Source organism: Ictidomys tridecemlineatus (assembly GCF_052094955.1).
Source record: "Ictidomys tridecemlineatus isolate mIctTri1 chromosome 12 unlocalized genomic scaffold, mIctTri1.hap1 SUPER_12_unloc_6, whole genome shotgun sequence".
Classification (NCBI taxonomy): Eukaryota; Metazoa; Chordata; class Mammalia; order Rodentia; family Sciuridae; genus Ictidomys; species Ictidomys tridecemlineatus.
Genome location: NW_027520964.1, coordinates 514,750 through 533,591, shown reverse-complemented (window position 1 = coordinate 533,591; position 18,842 = coordinate 514,750). Strand labels below are relative to the sequence as shown.

The window sequence follows — 18,842 nt, the reverse complement described above, 5'->3', positions numbered from 1 at the left end:
CCACCATTGTGTCCCTTTTCATGGGGGTCAGCCTCAAACCGCAGGTGCCATGAGTACATATCCTACATGTGACTGCATCCCTGACTCCATGAGGCATAACTGCACGTTGTCCTCTTCAGTGACTATGGTGGACCCCTGGACCAACTTCAACATAGAATTGGCTTGGGGTCAAGAGGGTGGGCTCCTGTTTCCAGAATAGGGACCTGCAAGGTGATTTGACTTGGGAAGGCTGAGGAAAGACTGCTCTCCCCAATTCTGTGTTCTGCCTGCAGTGTAAGGTGTGGGGCTTCAACAGTAGGAGGGGTAAGGCGGGGAGTTGTAGGTAGTCATGGTCCACTGGGGAAACCCCTGGGACAATGGATCCCCCCACAACACACCTCCCTGTCCTCCCCCAGGGCCACAGAGATGTGGTCTGCACTCATGGGAAAAGAGAGGTCCACCGCTACTCAGGGGCACTCAGTGAGAGCTCACAGAGAATGAGGTAGCATTGCAACCCACGCCAGGGGAGGAGGTGTCTCTTGAGCCCTGAGAAGAGTGGGCAGGAGGACAGACACTCCTGGAAGGTGCATTCCAGGTTGGAGAGCACGTAGCCAAGAGGAAGAAGAGTGTCAGGCCTGCCCAGAGGAGGGGAGAGCTGGTCATACCATGGATCTAACGCTCCTTCGTTGAAGGTTCTTTGCCTGTGGCAACCTGTCCTGTCCCTGCCTGTACAGCCACTGTGTCTAGTCTGAGGTGGACTGGTGTGTTCAGAACCAGGGACAGTTCAGAAGTGTAGGGTCAGAGGTTTTCTCTGGAGGCCATGGCGAAGGCAAGGCCAGGGTTTTGCTGACTCCACACCTGCCTCCCCACAGTGCCTCACCTTCCTTCCTGGGGACCTGGATTAACTTCTACACGGAGGCTTCCCATCAGCCTCCAGGCTCTCTGAGTCTGCAGCAGCTGCTGCCATATATGGGGCTCTTGCTGGTTGGTTTGTACCTGGAGCATCAAACATACCACCTCCTGGCCACAACTGAAGATGGCATATCAAGCCAGGCAGCGCCTGAGAGCCAGGCGGACCGGGGTGAGTACCTAAGGGTATATGAGGAAAGGTCCGACTGTTGTTCCACTGCAGGGAGTCTGTATGCCTGGTGTTGGGCTGGAAATTAGGATAAGCCTTTGTCCATTCAGGAAGTGACCCCAGTCTGCAAAGAGGTCCTGTGTGGGCTAAGGGCCTGAGTTCTTCCTGGCAGAAGGGGTATTGTCTGTCTGTGGGAAGGTCAGGGCAAGGCAGTCATGTTGGCATCTTTTCTCCTCTAGCTACAAGCTCAGTTCCTGTATCGGCTCCTCAGCCAACCCCAGAGCCAGAGCCTTCTCCCAGGGAAGGGGCAGAGCTGGAGTCCAGGACATCAGGGGTCTCCACTCGGTACTCCCCACGGCCCCAGTACAACAGGCGGGTGAGAGGCAGGTGCCTCATTCACGTCTACCTGGAAAATGAAAGGACAACACAGTATAAGAGCATCCTGGTGAGTCTTCGAGCAGGGGAGTCTCCTGGGAGCCCACAGTGGGGAAGACCGAGTCCACAGCAAACACCTTGGACTAGGCCTGTCTTCTTGAACTAGAGCTTCTGGAAGGTCAGGAAGGAGAGCATAAAATGAGGAAGAGGGAGGCGGGAGAGCAGCAGCATGCCAGGTCTGGGTGCGAGTCGGCCTGCGTGTTTAGGGGTGTGCAGGTCAGAAGTGCAGGAGTGAGTGCTGGGTTCAGAGGAGGTCAGAGAAATATCGAGGGTACAGGCCATCCTCTACTGACCTTGGTATTGAGGAGGAGTATATTGAACCGTGGTATTGAGGAGGAGTATATTGAAGCAGAGGAGTTGGCAGTCATTTTCTTGTGTGTGGGAGGGGATATGTTGCTGGTTGAAGGGAAGGGAGCCATTGTAGAATGATTAGGGTGGATAGGTGTGGGTCACAGACAACTGGGTGCCTTGGAGAGGCCCATTAGTGTCCTAGTTTGCATGTATGTGAATAGAGATTTAGCGGCTCTCTCTGCAGAATTTTCCTGGGTGTGGAGTATCCATCATGAGACTCTGGTGTCCACCTCCAGGGGAGCCATGTTGAACCACGGCACCTGCTGAGACCAAACCTCCTGACACCCCAGCAAGCACTGACACTCTCGAGCCCAGCAGCTTCCATGCCTATCATTAAAGAGTCCTAGTGTGTGTTGTGCCCTGGCTGTCAGGACCAAAACACCTAGGGTTTGTGCCTGGTCCACACAAAAATGCAGCTGCATCCCAGACCAAAGCAGGGATATGGAAGTGCACTGGACCATTCCTCCCATCTTGATGGGAGTAGAGTGTGTCTGTACAAAGCCTCTTGGTCCTTATTCCCTTGTCCCTGTAGGGCATAGCAGGTTGAAGCAAACTCTTGTACCAAGATTGGACTAGAGGCTCATAGGAAGACCCCACATGATCACATGAAGGCCTCAGGTAGCAGGGTAACAAGATGGTGCCCTTGTGTTGAGAGCTCTCTTGTCTCTGATTGTCCTTGAGCACTGTCCTCTGGGTAGCTACTCCCAAATTCCCTCTCTGATGAGCCTTCTCCAACCCTGCTCAGGTGACCTGCCAGGACAGCACTCAAGTCATCATTCGCAGGGCCTTAGATGCACACTTGCTCCAGCAGGAGGATCCAGAAAACTACGAACTTCTGCAAATTGTCTCGAACCATCAGAGTAAGTGGAACCATCAGAGGGTAGGGAGCAGTGAGTCACAGTGGGCTCAGGATAACTGGGAGCCAAAACACAGTGTGCATTGACCCAATGCCCAGGAAGAGTATGGTGGGACTTGTGCACAAAACAAAGTGTAATGATGGGGCATAAATCTGCAGGTTCTTCATGTTCTCCAGGGGCTGTGGACCTGCCTATCATGTGTTCTTTCCTTGGCCTGAGGAGGCATTGCAAAGCTATTATCCACAAGGGGCCAAGAACACAGGCTTCTTTGTCTTGTGTTAAAGAAGACAGACAACCACAGGATGCCTACTTTGGCAGCCTTTCCTGACCTAGACGAGTACATGAGAAAAGCAGTTCAATGAACAATCATTTCTGGCTTCCAATCTTTCTATTCCTTGCAAACTGAGTCCACTTAGGACCAGAGGCCATTTCTAGAGAGAAGTGTGTGGTAGAATAGAACCCTTCACAGCTTGTAAACCCTTCTTGGAGAGAGAGAGGGGGGGAGGGAGGGAGGAAAGAAGAAGGAGGAGGAGGAGGATGAGGAGGGGGAGGAAGAGGAGGACGAGGAGGAGGACGAGGAGGAGGATGAGGAGGAGGAGAAGGAGGAATAGAAAAATGAAAATAAGTTGAAGGAAGAGACCATGAATAAGAAGGTCAAGATGACTATTAGAAGAAGCATGAGGAGAAGATGAAGAAGAACAAGAACAAGAAGGAGAAACACAAGCCAAACAAGAAGTATAACAATAAATTGATTAAAAATGTGAATGAGAATTATACTCATGAGGAGGAAATGCAGAAGTGGGGAACTCAAGAGAAATATATTGCTCTGGATGGCACAGCCCTGCTGTGGACATCCTCCACCCACGCTCAACACACCTGCAAACCACACCCTCAAATTAGTGTAGCTTTGTATGAGTGGATGAATCCACTGGCAAGGTGGAGGCACCCACCATCAAGTGCTTTTCCCCAAACCCACCTGTGATCATTGCTGCAGTGGGGAGAAAACCTTGAACACATGAGTCTTTGGGGACCAATCCAGATACAAAGTCTAGCTGTTTGTCTTTGGTGGGTCCAACATGAACTAAGAGGGTCTGGGGTACAAGGGGCTATTTCCTTGAAAGGTGTTCCTGTAGTGGACCTCCTGTGCATAGAGGGTCCTCAGGGAGGAATCAGTGGGGAGTCTTTGGTGGAACAGTAGCTGGATTCGGGGGCTCTCAGGTCTGTGTGTGAGACGTGAGCTGGCAGAGGTTCTCAGTTGTGGGGGATGTTGGGTAGTATATTCCTTGATTGTCACCTACCATGCCTCTGCCCCTGCCTCTCCAGAGCTGAGGATCCCTGCTGATGGGAAAGTATATTACGACCTGGATGGAGGAGTGGATTATAACTTTATTCTTCGGGAAACAGCTGCCAGCAAGTCGTTGACGGTCAAGCCAAATGAGGTAAACAGCCACCTTCTTCAGTCTTTATTCCTGGTGCCACTCCACATCCTCCAAGGGGACAAGAACCTCAGGTTCTGGATGGATGTTGTAGAATGCCCACAGAACCAACTGCCAGGCTGGGTGGGGTGCAGTTGCTGGGCTTTGCTGATGTTGTCATCCCCCACAGTTCTTGGAGCCTTCTGTGGCAGTGGCATCCAGGACCCCAGCAGCTGTGAGCAGCAGCTCTGCAGTGGCTGCAGGATAATTGCCCCAGGCCACCCAAAGCAATGAGTGCTGCATGAGAAAAGTCACCAGTAGCAGCTCCTCACTGCTTCACTCCAGCGAGCAGGTGGAAGACAGCCACTTTGTTCACGTCCTCCTAGAGGGACAGAGCCTGAGGGAGACAAAGTGCATCCTGGTAAGCCCGACAGCAGGGCTGCCTCTGGGTGTCCACACAGCGGAAGGCAGGAGACACAGCCAACCCTGGGGCTGTGGTGGGAAATAAAGAAGAGAGAGGTCTGTCTTAAGGGCTTGACCTGAGGAGGGAGAGCCTCAGCATGCCCATCTCCAGTGGTGAGTGGGCCTGTGTATTGTGGGTTTTGCATTTGCAGGCCAGAAGTGCAGACGGAAGTGCTGTGGACACATGAAGGCAGAGATATGTCTAGGGTGTAGGCTGCAGTGCCTAGAACTTGGTATTCTCAATGAGTGAGGTTGGAGCAGAGGAGGTGGCAGTGATTTGTCACATGTGTAGGAGGGGATGTGTTCCTGGTGGCAGGGAAGAGAACCTCCTTAGCATGACTAGGTGTAGGAATTTGGGGTCGGGATCACCTGGGGGGTCATGCCAAAGCTTCGGAATGTTAGCCTTTGCATGTATGTAAATATGGAGCTAAAGGGGTTCTGGGAAGAATTTCTATGGATGTGCAGTAGACATACTAATGCTGCAGGTGTCCAGCTGCAGAGGAGACACGTTCAGTGACTGCCAGTGCTGAGTCAAGTACATCATTACAACCAGACCCGCACCGAGCTTCCAGAGGCCAGGGCCTCTCAAAGCTGTCATGAAGCACTCAAGTGCACACTCTTGTATCTGAGTCTGTTTTGTGTAGTGGCAGTCAGGACCAAAATTTTCAGTGCATCTGCCTCTTTTTCTCCTGAATGTTTGACCACAGTCTTCTGGGTAGCTCCTCTAAAAGCCATTCTCTGATGACATTTGTCCCACCCTGATCCAGGTGACCTGTAAGGAGACAGTGACAAGCCTCATCTGCAGGGCCTTGGACCAAAATTTGTTGCAGCATGAGGATGTGGACAACTTTGAGCTGCTGAGTATGATGTCTGAGGATGAGAGTAAGCATGACAATCAGACAGTGGGGAGACATGATCCACAGTGGGCTCAGGATAACTCACAGCCAAGAGAAAGTGGGCCTTGTCCCCAAAATACCAAAGTGTGGTGGGCCTGGCAGAGACTCTCAGGGGTTGTGGGTGTTTTGTGGTATAATCCTTGAGTGCCACCTAACAATTCTCTCCATTTCGCTCTGCAGAAATCAAGGTCTCTGACCACTCACTGGTGTGTCTGTCCATGAATCCGGGAATAAAATATTTCATCGTGAGGAAACGCCCCCAGGTCAAGGGAAAGGAGGTAAACACCTACCTTATTCAAGCTGTACTTGTGCTGCCATTCCACTCCCACCTGGGGAAATAAGAAGCCTGAGCACCTGGACATATGTGCTATAAGCCCATAGAGCCAACTGACAGGCTGGGGTGGCTTTCTGTTTCTGGGTTTGCTGATGTTCCATCCCCCACAGTTCTCAGAATCAACCTGCAAGTCCTCCAGGCCGCTTTCCCACAAGCAGGTGGGAGACACCTGCTTAATTCGTGTCCACTTAGAAACACAAAGTCCAAAGATGGCCAAGACTGTTTTGGTAAGCCTGGGAGCAGGGGTGTCCCCTGGTGCTTACACCTGGGTGGGGAACAGACACTGGTCCAATACCATGGACTACTCATGCCCTCTTGAATTTGGAGCTTCTGGATGATCAGGAGGATAGAGGGGAATCAAGAAGGGAGAGGTCAGTGTGAAGGGCTGGAGCTGAGATGAGGGAGAGCAGCAGCTTGTCCACTGCCATGTCTGAGGGAGTCTGTGTGTCAGGTGGCAGCATGCAGTCCAAAAGGGCAGGGGCTGGTATGGGTGACAGATGAGAATAGGATAGGACCTAGGTTGCAGGTTCCCTTGTATGTGATGCTGACATCTATGGAGGAGGACAGCAGTGTGAGGTTCTGCATGTTCCTTGAACAAGGAGCTGAGAGAGTCTCTCTGCAGAGTCGATATGGATGTGGAGCAAGCACACTAAATGTCCAGGTAACCCAATGACCACGCTTGCCGGATGAGGTGCCCTCCTACATCCCAGCCAGTACTGAGCCTCTGGAGGCCAGGAGCTCTTGTGGCTATGTTTCAGCACTCCTGTGTGTGGTCATGTTCCTGGGTCTGTTTTGGGCCCTGGCAATCCAGACCAAAGCCTGTAGGTTTTGTGCCTAGGCCATTCCCAATGCCGCCTGCATCCTCGGGCAGACCTGGGATCTTGGAGGCTATTGTCCCATTCCTCCCAACTTGTGGGATGAGATTGCATCTGTATGCAAGTAGTTGAGTCCTTTCACTTCGAGAGGAGTGCAGCTCCACAAAGAGCAATGGCAAGCCCAGGAAGTCTTATGTACAAGGATTGGGCTAGTAGCCTATGGGAAGAGACCACGCGATGAGCAGGAGGTCATTCTCAGGTAGTAGGGTCATGGATGTTGCCCTTGTATTTAGAGTGGAGGTGCCTCCAGAATGCCCCTGCCCACTGTCCTTGAGTAGTCACTTCAAGGCCCATTTCCTGAAGGCCTGTCTCCCATGCTGCTCCAGGTGACCTGCCAGGATAGGGCTCCTGTCGTCATCCGCAGCGCCCTTGACCTACACTTGCTTACTCAGGAGAAACCAGAGGATTATGATCTGGGCCAAATCATCTCTCACCGTCAGAGTAAGTGAGACAATCAGATGGTAGAGAGCAAGGGTCAGGATGTGGACTCAGGTCAACTCTTAGCACCAAAGAGTAGTCTCTGACCCCCAAGAACACTCCAACAGGGTGTGTTGGGTTCTTGCACAAAGACAACTGCACTTCTGCTGGTGGAAGTTCTTGAGGTCTAATAGTGTACCCCAGTGGATATTACGGCTCCCCACCAGGTGACCTGCCCAGGACATGAACAGGCATACAAAGCTGACATCATTGAGGAGTGAGGAGGAAAGCCTCTTTCCAGGAGCAGTATGCTTTCATGGTCTGGGATAGGAGTGGTTTCAAAGAAACGTGGGAATGCATGGGCTAACGATGGAACTGGCATTTTGTGGACTGAAGCAGTACTATTGAAAGACTTCTGTGTGACCAGAAATCCACTGCCTGGGCAGAGCATTGCCAGGATTCTAGCAAGCAGTAACAGGATGAAATTGGGAAGAAAACACAGCCTGGGTGACAGCCTGAATCATTTGTTTTTGCATAAATTCCATGGTCTTCCGCACCTGAGTTCACTTGCCAAGGAGTGATCACAATAGCCGGGTTGTGATCCCTAACTAAAGTCAGATGAGGGCTTCCTGAGCACGTAGCCACAGAGCTCATCTGATAATAATGCCAGTGCTTTTTCGTTGGTTGGTTGGTTGGTTTTTGTGAGCCAAACACCACAGCATCCATTATCCCAGCCTATGTACGCTGAAGACCACCATCCCAATGAGTTCTAGGATCACTTGTCTCCTATCTTAACCTTCTGTTAGGTTAGTAGAGTCTATGGAAGAGAAAGTCTGTGTGGGGCCTTGGTAGCCTAAGAAATTCATGGCAGAGATCCCCACATCCAACCCAGAAGGGATGGAGAACAGGCTATAGGTTAGAGGAGGGTGACAGGAAACAGGTGTTCAGAGGAAGGAGAAGCGGGCTGTTGTATTCCCCCACTCGGGGTCATGGCACCACTGGGCCATACACCATGTTGGAGGGAAGCAGTCCCTTTGCTGGTCTTTGGAACCATTCTTCTCAGTAGGGCAGCATTTGGAATGTGGCCTCCATTCTCAGAAGCCTGGTTCACATGGAGGCAGGCTCCACCAACACAAAAGCATGGCTCTAATGTGGTATCCGTGCTGGTCAGCCTGTCCTCACTGTGGCCATACTTGAGGAAAATAACTCAGAGGAGGAATCCTAGGCCTTTTCTCTGGGTTTCATAGCTTTCTCTTTGGTTGTGCACTGAGGCTGTCCATAAAGCTCTAGTGTGTGGCAGTGGAGAGCTCCTCAGCCCTTGCCACACAGGCATAGACTGGGAGAGAGAGAACGAGGGTGGCAGAGAGGGAGAGAGAGAAAGATGGAGAGGAGGAGGAGGACCTCTACTTGGAGAATGAGGATTCAGTGGAGCCAACAGGAACAAGGTACTGTTGCCCAGGGCGCAACCCTGTTTAGGTCTTCCTCCAACCATGCTCAACCTTTCTTCCAGTCCCTCCCACCTCCCAGTAGTGTATTCATCTTGAATGAGAATTTCATGTTGACATCAGAGCACTCACCATCCAATGCTTCCCTCCAAACCCACCTATGAAGATGGGTCATGTGGGGACTGAATCTTCGGCACAGGAGCCTTTTGTGGGAGATTTCAGATGTAAATCTAGTGGTGTGCTTTGGCAGATGCAAGAGGACCTGAGATGTTCTGGATTCCAAAGCCTTTGGTAGGACAGACATTAGGTGTGTTGAAGTGCTCTGCCTAGTTATTCCTCAGGGAGGACTGTGGAGGCTTTCTTGTTGGTATTGGTTCTGAATTGGAGAGCTCTCAGGTGTGTGGCTCTGGCCTTTTCTGGCACAGGCTCTCAGATGTTGGGGTGTCCTAGGGAGAACCTCCTGAGTGCCACCTTCTTTTTGTACACCCCTCTCTCCCCAGAGCTGAGGATTCCAGCGCAGGCCAACGTATTTTATGCCAAGAATCCTCACAAAAAATCCAACTTCGTGCTGAGGAAAAGGAGCCTCTCCCAAAAGAATGATGAGTGGATCCAGCCTCAACCTCCCTCTCGTCCTGCAAAGAAGGCTCCAGCCCTCCTGAGGATGCTTGCAAAAATCTGCTGCTGTGTGCCTGGGCGGGGCTGAGGCAGCCCAGAAATATTTACATTGATTACTATTTGCTTCAAAGTTTGAATCTATAGTTTGCCATTGTCTTTGACCTTGTTAGTAACACAGTTGTTACTCTATCCTGTATTTTTTGTTTCCATTAATATATTATTATTTTAAAATATATATGTTTTTGTTACCTGATCTACTCTGATGATTTGAGTATACTAAATGTAGCAGTGTTTCCTAATGGACACATCCAAACCAACAGGAAGGAATGTTTCATTCTATCAGCAAGAACTTCGGTATTTAGGAGTTTGGCAGATGGCATTATCTGAGTCAGTTTTCCAATGGGGGCAATGAAGTATCAGCTATCATGGTACAAACACAAACAAAGACACACAAACACACACAAGAGCGCACACACTCACTGGGAGATAGATAGACAGATGGAGTTGGTCCCTGCTGAAATACTTTGGAGACGGGGTTCTGATTTCTCCCATTTTGGGGTATTTTCAATTGCACAAGGTATCTTGCAAATGAACCCATGTCTGAGGAAGACATGCATGTGTACTTCACATGCCACTTTTCACATAGCAGGAAGGTCATGTCATGTAATATTTTTCATGCAGCTGTGTTTTGACTGTGATCCATCCCATGAGGTCAGCTGTGGAATTTTCCACTGGTAGCATCACAATGGGGATCCACTCTTTGGATTTGGGGATATTTCCAATTTTCTTGATTTAGATTGGAATGATATATATATAATTTTTGATGAAAATTCTGCATTTGATGGTAATGAATGCCATGCATCTAGGAATCTGTAGACTGCAGACAATGAATGGATGTCTACTATTGCCCGGACTGGTCTGAAAAGTCCTGTAGCATCTGAGCATGTGTGAGGGCTGTACAGGTCTTGCAAAAAGTCCAGGTCAGATGATCCTGCACAAAGCTGAACTCCTAGTGGTCTCCACAACAGTGTAAGGGCCAAGGAGAAACACACTTCCACACAGAAGATGGGAAGCTACCTTATGAAGGTGATCATAGGTAAGGGATCCTCTTGGTAGGACCCATTTTCTATGGGGCCAGAACTCTGCTCTGAATGTGGTTGCTGAGAACTTGGAATTTTCTAACTGAAGCAGTTCATGCAAGCTGCTTCCACTTGCAGGAACAAAGTGTGTTCTCGTTGAGCACTTTAGGCTGTCCCTGGTTGAACTAGAGTGTCAGAAGCACTTGTAATGATTGGCATTCACAGTTTCACATTGAAGCCTCTGTGCCATCTGTCAACCACTGATGGCTGCAAGTGGGGAATGGAAGCCATTTGCTGCAAGCAGTTTCAACTTGCAGGACTAACTTTGTTGTAAGTGGGCACATGGTGTTTTTCCTGTGTGAGCTAGAAGAAAGCAAAACTGCTTCTTACAGGTGACAGGCATGCTTTCACATTGAAGCTTTTGTGCCATTGATCCAAAACAGTTCACTCATGTGGGCACCTGCACTTCAACTGTATGTGGTAAACAAGTGTGACAAATGGATGTCAGTGAGACTTTGGAGAACGGACCTTCTCAGCTGGTCCTCTTTCCTCCTGCAAGTTGGTGATCTCTTTCTGTCACACTTTGTGTTTCATGCCTGAACTGTGCTCTGAATGTGCTTGATGAGAACAGTTTAGAAGTGCAGAAGTGAAGCTGTTTGCAGAAGCAGCTTCAAGTAGCACAAGCTAACTTGTTCTCAGTGAGCACATGGAGATTTTTCCCTGGTTGAAGCAGTGTGAATGAGAATGGCTTCTCAGAGCTGGTAGGCATGTTTGCATTTGGCAAACATTGCCATCTATCACCAAGAGTTCCTTGCATGCAGAAACCTTCTTTTTAAGTGTTCTCAGAAAGGTCTGATGAGTGGATTTCCATGAAATTCCGTGGAATTGATCTTTTCAGCAATCCTCATTGGCTTCTCAAAATTGGTGATCCTGGGTGCAAGGACTCTCTTGCTAGCCAACATTGTATTTTGGGCCTGACCTCCGCTCTGAATGTGCTTGCTGAGAGTAGTCTGGGAGTGCAAAAGTAAAGCAGTCTCTCAGCAGCTTCAACATTCAGGAGCTCATTTTGTTCTCAGTGAGCACATTGGGGTTTGTCACTACTTAAACTAGCGTGAAGAACCACCGCTTCTCAGAGGTGGCAGTTTCCCTCTGAACCATATGTACAGTTGGTCAATGCGAGTTCAATGCAGGCAGGCACTTGGATTTCAAGTGAGTTCTGTGACAAACAATTGAGCAATGGATTTCAATCAACCTTGGGCAATTGCTCTTCCCAGTGGGCCCACAGTTCTCCTCCAGTTGCTGAACCTAGGTCCAAGGGCTCTCTTGCTAGCACTCTTTGCATATGGGCTGAAACTGTGCTCTGAGTGTGCTTCCTGAAAATATTTTGGAAGTGCAAAACAGAAGAATTTTGGCAAGCAGCTTTCATATTAGGAAATGACTTTTTTCTCTTCGTGCCCATTGAGCTTTGTATCTGGCTGGAGTAGCCTTAAATCCAATGGCTTCTGAGAGCTGGCAGGCCCAGTTTCCATTGGAAGCAACTGTGCTCTTGGTCAATGGCAAGTTGGTTACTGTCAGGTACCTGCAGTTTCAATGAGTTTTTAGAAGAAGGAGACCAAGGGGATAAGATGAAACTTGTTCAATTCATTTCCTAATCAATGTTGGTGATGCTAGACCAGAGTGGACTTTTGCAATGATACTTTCTCACGTTTTTTGCAGGGAATGTGTTCTTAATGTGCATCCTGAGATGCATTTGTAGGGGGCAAACAGAAAAAGTTTGTGCACAAAGTAGATTTGTTCTCAGTGAACATGTGGCGGGTTTTCCTTGGTTGAACATGCAGGAAGCAGAACCTCTTGTCAGAGCTGATGGCACCATTTCACTTGGAACCATCTATGCACTCAATATTAAGCAGAGGTCATTGCAGACAGGCTCATGCAACTTCAAGATAGTTTTCAGAATCCGTTTGAGGAATGGATTCCAAAGAATCTTTGAGGTATTGACCCACCCATCAGTCCTATCACTTCCTCTCTGAGCAAGTGCTCCAAGGTACAAGGGCTCTCCTGCTAGCACACTTTGGATATTGAGCCTGAACTGTTCTCTGAATGTGCTCAATGAGAAGAGTGTGAAGCGCAGAAGAGAAGCAGGGTATACAAACAGCTTCAATTGCAGGATGTAAATGTGTTTCTAGAGAGCATATTGGGATTTGGGCTTGGTTGAACTAGTAGGAATTGGAATCCTTCTTAGAGCCAGCAGTTACGGGCTTTACTTAGAAGTTTCTGTGTCTTGTATAAAGCAGAGTTTGTTGCTCATGGGTACCTTCATTTCCAGTGAGTTTTCAAAAAATTTGAGAAAAATATTTCAATGAAACTCTGGGCCATTAATCTTGTCAACCGTCCAATGTTCCACGTGAATATTGGTGATGTCCCAAGGGATCTCTGGGTAGCACAATTTGCACTTTCACGTCGTCTGAACGTGCTGGCTGAGAAAAGCTTGGAAGTGTAGAACAGAAGCATTTTGTGCAGGCAGCTTCCAATTGAAGGAACGGTCTTGTTCCCTGTAAGCACATTGAGGTTTGTTTCTGGTTGAAGCTGCATGAAGTGGAACTGCTTCTCAGAGCCGGCACTCTCAGTTTCTCTCTGAAGCATCTGTTCCATTGGAAATGTAGATTCCCTTCAATAGGGCCTCATCTAGGGAGCCTTCCCATGTGCCTCCCACTTGATTCAAACTTCTCCAGTGCCCTTGTTGTCAAAGCAGAGACTCTAGGAGAGAGGGGCTCTCCATTCTCCACACTGAAATCTCTCAGCAGGGAGGACTCCTCCATGCTTGGATGGCAGGGCTGTGATCACATGGAAGGTGGAAATAGGAGGCTTCCAGGGGGCTGGTGGTGTTCCTAGCCAGGGTGCTGGTCACTGCAGTGCATTTAATCTATGGATCTCAATGAGACTTATGCTGCAGATTTGTGTAATTCTGCATCTGTTTGCAGACAGTTCATGATGTGGGGAAAAAGCAGTGTTCTCAAAGTTTGCTTTACATTATACTCAACTGGTAATTTACAAACCCCAGTGTCCCATCTTAGCCCAGAGCCATTCCATCAGCCCAGGGCCAGTGGGTAGTCCAGTGGTCAGTACTATGCACAGCTCCCAGGTGGCTCCAGTGTGTAGCTGAATTTGAGAGCCAGTGTACTGTAGGATTTGCCCTTGAGGTTAGAATTCATTGACTTCCTCTTATGTCATTTGACTAGTCAGGATGTCTCATTAACTATCTGTGAAATCTTCAAGTTAGCAATCTCTGGTCATTTCTACCCTCTGAGGCACTGGTTCAACAGTTGGTCATGGTCATGGGTAGTCCTGGGTCACAATGAGGGAGAAGAAGACAATAATGTAGAATGGTGGTGTAGAGAGTCAGGGTGGGGCCAGAGCCCACACTGTGGTTAGGGTAGGGAAGGGATCTGAAGAGACTACCTTGAAAGTGAGCTCTGGCTGCAGTTAACCAGGAATCAGGGCCTGGAACTGGAAGCCATGACAGGGCTTCTGACTAGAAAGGACACATCCTTCTGGGCTGAGTTGGAGGTCCATCCAGGCAGAGGCAAACAGAGAGGATGCAGGAGAGGGTGATGGTCTAGATCACAGAGCAGCTCCATCATCATATAACACAGAGTGAATTTTTTTCTTCCAGTTGTTGGTAAATGCTGATTTATTCACGTGATACATTCACATCTACCTTGTCCATTGGAAAGGCCGCTCAACCACCACAGGCGATGATATCTTGCTGGATGTGTGCATTCTAAAAGGAGGTGAGGTTGGCGCCAATAGAGTGTGTGGGCGCTCAGGCATTGGCAAGCTTGCTTTGGAGAGTGAATTCTCTAAATGTTATTGGGCTGGCTTTTGAGAGCTCCTGTGGTTTGGCTAGACGTAGAATTCTTTCACACAATTTAGCATGGTGTATATTTTAGAGAGCATGATCACTGAGGGGCAGCTTGCCGGTTTGAAGCCGTGAGCATTAACATCTATCAAGTTTCTCACCTGGAGTTGGCTACCTACAACTGGTGACAGTGTTTTACTACTGCTGAGCAATACCGAACAAGTCTCTGGGCCAGTAATCCATTGCTGAACTACATCACCAACAAAAAGACACTGAGTGAAGGTGAGGACCAGAAGAGCCTGGGAACCACCAGACAGCAGCCTTGAAGTCCTGAGCTCTGGCACATCATATGCCAACTCAACTGGGTATCAACCTCTTCCTGGGCTCATTAGAACTGTGTGCTTCAACTTTCAGAAGCAAATGCAGAATGATAGAATCTTCTCTGAGGACACTTTTCTAAGTCTTGTTTGCAGCACATCTTCTAAGTCTTATTTGCAGCATGTCTTCACTGGAATGAGTAGGCATTCGGCATTCTGTTGTACTTAAAATTCATTCTACCCCTACTTGGTAGGTTGTGTGAAAGTGACTCGGCCTGAATGCATTTTACATGCCAAAATATGGCTTGTCTTTTCTCCTAAACTTATCAGGGCAGTCAGAGCAGCCAAGGAGTACTATTCAGGCACAAAATGGCCAGATAGACTTGGATCACTGTACATATTTCTAGAACCTTCTTTCATGCTCTGGCTTCCCTGAGTGTGGGGACTCTGTGATCCATATTTGTTAGCAAGTAGTTTCTTGGAAGGCGATGCTAGAAAACTCCAGGTGGGAACAGGAAGTGATTAGGAACTGGAAGACAGGGTGTACCAGCCAGTTGTTGTCTCTAAGTGAGTAAACACAGTTCTGATAAGGAGTGCTGGAGGTTCACGTAAATCATGTTATTAATAGAACCCTTCCAACAGGTGAGAGAGCTAGGGGTTCTCCAACCACTCCTGCCAGCCATGGCAGGATTCTGCTGCTGGCCTTCACTGTAGGCAAATGGGCCATGGTGCTGGGGGCTCTAGGTCAGCTGGGGTGTGAAGAAATGGCATAGTGCTGGACAATGTCATCCAGCTTTGAATCCCCAGACTGGTATCTTTAGCAGGGAAAGGTCAGAGACTGTACTCAATGCAGCATCTACTTCTCAGCATAGTGCCAGGCACACAGCAGAACTTCATCAATACCCGTGGAATGCACTGGCTCGCCCCAGCCCTGCTCCAGGCCTCTCTCAGCTGAGCTCTTTCTGCTGGTCCTGTCTGTTCTAGTATATTCAGCTCTTGCTTCTTTGTATTTCACTTTCCTGAATTATGTCCTCTTTTTCCACACTCCTGTGGTCACTCTTTCTCCACACTCCTCTGGTTCCAAATGGCTGTCTGGCGGGGCTGTGGCAGAGAGATCTCATTACTACCAGAGATGGAGTTTTTAAACCAAATAAGACATGTGCTCTGCTGCTTAGGATTGTCTTCAACATAACGTGAGGTAGAAGGTTTGAAATTAGGATTGTCCTCCCAATCTTAAGGCATGTCATCCCTGCATGCACACCAGGAAGTACCCTGGGAAGAAAGGCAGGTGTGGGTGTGGAATCAGAGACCAGCATGAGAAGAACACTTTCACTGCTTACTAGACAATGAGCTTGGGCTTGTTCTGTAACTTCTTGGGACCTCAGTGTTTGCATATCTGAAATTGGGATAGTTGTATGCCTGACTTCAGGAGGTGGGTAGAGAGAATCCTAGAAGTAGAGGAAGAAAACACACAGCATCTGTGAAGTACCCCGCCCCCATCTTTAGTCTTTCCATGATTTTCTAAGCGTATGTTGATTGACTGTTGTTTACAATAGCCTGCAGATCTACCTGAGGTCCCATCTAATCCACATGGATGGAGAAGCTCACCTTTGCTCAGTTGCCACATTTGCAAGGACACCTTCTAATAGAATCAGATCTAGGAAGCTGGGGTCCCTTTGCAGAACATACAGGATCCACAGCAAAGTTCAAGCCCCTGAGAAAGAGGGCTTTTGCTGGTGTCCTCATGTCCTCATGGGCACTGCAATGCCTTTCTCCACAGATGTTCATTGAGAGCCTGGTCCAGGCCAGGCAGGGCTTCCTGCTGAGGATGTGGCAGAGAATGAAGCACATGCCTGGCTGGCTTGTAGGGGAACAGTCGGGGGCAAGACAGGCCAGTGGTGGTGAAGACAAGACCAGTTAGTTGACTTGTCTGAAGGTCTTGGAGCCAAGCACTCTTCTAAGCACCTCATCATAAAAGCTTCCTCATCCCTCAATAGTTGCAAGAGGAACAGTGCTTTGGTTGTCCCCATTTTCCATAGGTGACAACTGAGGCACTGAAAGATCAGGTCACTTGGCCAAGGTCATGGAGATAGCACAGGGGGGAGTGTTGGCTGCAAACCCTCCCAGGTGGCTACTGCTTTGGGCTCTTTATCACCCACGGCCTGCAACCTCTTGGTCATGCTGTGGCCCCTGTGACTGGTCTGTCACCAAATAGTGATTCACTGCAGGGCCTTTCCCGAGTTTTCTTCCATCTCAGAGTGCCTGTGTCTCACAGAGAGTTAACCAATTTCCTGGGCCCCACTGGAGTTCCTGGTTTTGCCAATCTGGTGCGGAGTCTGAGAATGTGTGTTTGTAACAAGGTCTCAGGTGACCCTGAAGATGATGGGTCTCAACACAGGTGACTTTCCCCCTCCTCTTGGGTCATTTGACAATGCCTGGAGACCTTTTATGTTATCACAAGTCAGGGGTGCTGGTGCAAAACTCAGGTAGAGGCCATGGGTGCTGCTGAATGTCTACACTGCAGGAGGAAGACCTCTACAGACTAAGAAGGATATGGCCTGATGGGCCAAGGGCGCCAAGGTGAGGAACCCAGTGTGGAGTACAAGCACATGAACTTGGGTGTGTGAAGGTATGGCCTTGGGGCTTGTTTCAAAGGTGGCTTCTATCAGTGCAAACTCCAGCACCTCTGAGTGGCAGCGTTTCTGACAAGCTCTGAGCAGGGATGCTGGTGCTGCTGACCAAGCCACCCCACTTTGAGTAGCCAAAGTGAAGTGGAGTTCTTAGGACACCATGAACTTCTCAGAAATGCAAAGTGGACATCTCCTGTGTTAGATCAGAAGAAAAGAAACTCTGAGTTGGAATAAACCCTTTCAACTCACCTAGTTGCAAGTTTGCCCCTAAAGCAGCGCTGAGACAGCGGGGCCAGGTGGGGGACAGAGCTCCATTCCTCTCCTAGCCGCAGGCAGAGGCCTGCTAAAAATGAGGAGGGTGCAGAGGTGGGTGAGAACTGCCTTGCTTCAGTCCCCAAGCATCCAGTCAAGTCTATTGTCACCTGGAGTGGTGGCTTTTTCTCCAGGGCCCACGCTAGCATTGGGGTTCGCATCTGCCTGACTTTCAGTTCTGTGAATGGAAGGTGGGAACTGGCTGCTTGAGACATGGTTGCTATTTTGGGAGAGGGTATGGGAGAAATGACAGGACGCCCAGCCCTCCAGAGCCCGCACCCCTGCCCCTGTGATAAATGGCAGCATTAACAAAGTTTGGTTGAGAGGGTCCCCCAGATTTGTGACTTCCCATGTCTGCCAGCAGATGTCACTATGGCTGGCAGAACAGAAGGCCTTTCAAGAGTGAGCTGGGGGGAGCAGAGAGGGGAAAATATCATTAAATAGAAGGCAGAAGCCAAAAGTACCCTTGGCCTAGCGGGATATGGTCCATACTATCATTTTAGGAATGGGGGACATTCTGCAATAAACCCACTATCAGATCGTGTCATTGAGGTTTAGCTTCTGAGATTTAGGCAGAAACTCTCCAATGAAACACAAAGTTCCTGGCTTCTCTTAACTGAGAAAGTCTCCAGGTTTTGGCTCCTGGCCTATATGTATCAGGAAACATTTTCTTGAAGGAAACAAACACGGTGCACTGAATAAACATATATTTGTTGTAGCTTACCCTGATACATCATATTGACGGGATTTAAAAATTGATTCATTTTACAAATTCAGCAGCTTATTCTGAAGTTCCATTGCCCTCAAAATCCCTTATGATTGGCACATTAGCCAACAAGCAGAATTCTCTGAAGCCCCAGCAAGAAAAAAATAAAGTCAAATTCCTATTTGTTGACATTTGAGGAAAACAAGGGAGAAGCAAGGGGCCCCACTCACTGGTGACAAGGTCTGGTTGAACATCTTTTATCTAATGCTTACCAAGAACGGTAGCAGAAACAGCACCAGTTCCTCAAACAGGGCAAGAGAGAGGTTGACACAGATGAAGAAGTACGTGGCCATCCGCATGGCCCAGTGATTATGAAAATGGTAAAGTCTGGAGAGGAAAAACAGTAAAGGTGGTTCTAACCACTGAGCAGGAGTTATATAACACTCAAACTTCTGTGCTAAGATGAACAGGGGCCGGGGCTGGGACGGCAGCTCAGTGGTAGAGCAGTACCCAGCACGCACCAGGTCCTGGGTTCCATCCCCAGCACTGCCAAATAAACGGGTAAATAAACAAATAAATAAATAAGACTCTTGATGGGTCACATGCCCTTTAGGTTCTCAGGAGCAGGGGTGATATCAGTTTAGCTCAAACTATAAAACACTAACAGAAAACATCAAGACGATGATCATATCTCAAAGCACACTTGGTGGACAGCCAGCTTTAGCACCTTCTTCACCGAGTTGTTGTGACAGTAATAAGAGAATACTCTGAACCAGAGAC

The 18,842-nt window shown here is 48.8% G+C and overlaps 1 long non-coding RNA gene across 1 annotated transcript; it reads left to right on the top strand.

Annotated features, from left to right (window-relative positions):
* Positions 1-2,621: 2,621 nt before the first annotated feature.
* Positions 2,622-4,600, top strand: LOC144372353 (uncharacterized). The gene is made up of 3 exons (XR_013432368.1): positions 2,622-2,703; positions 4,024-4,139; positions 4,306-4,600. It is a non-coding gene; the product is annotated as an uncharacterized LOC144372353 (long non-coding RNA).
* The last annotated feature ends 14,242 nt before the right edge of the window (positions 4,601-18,842 follow it).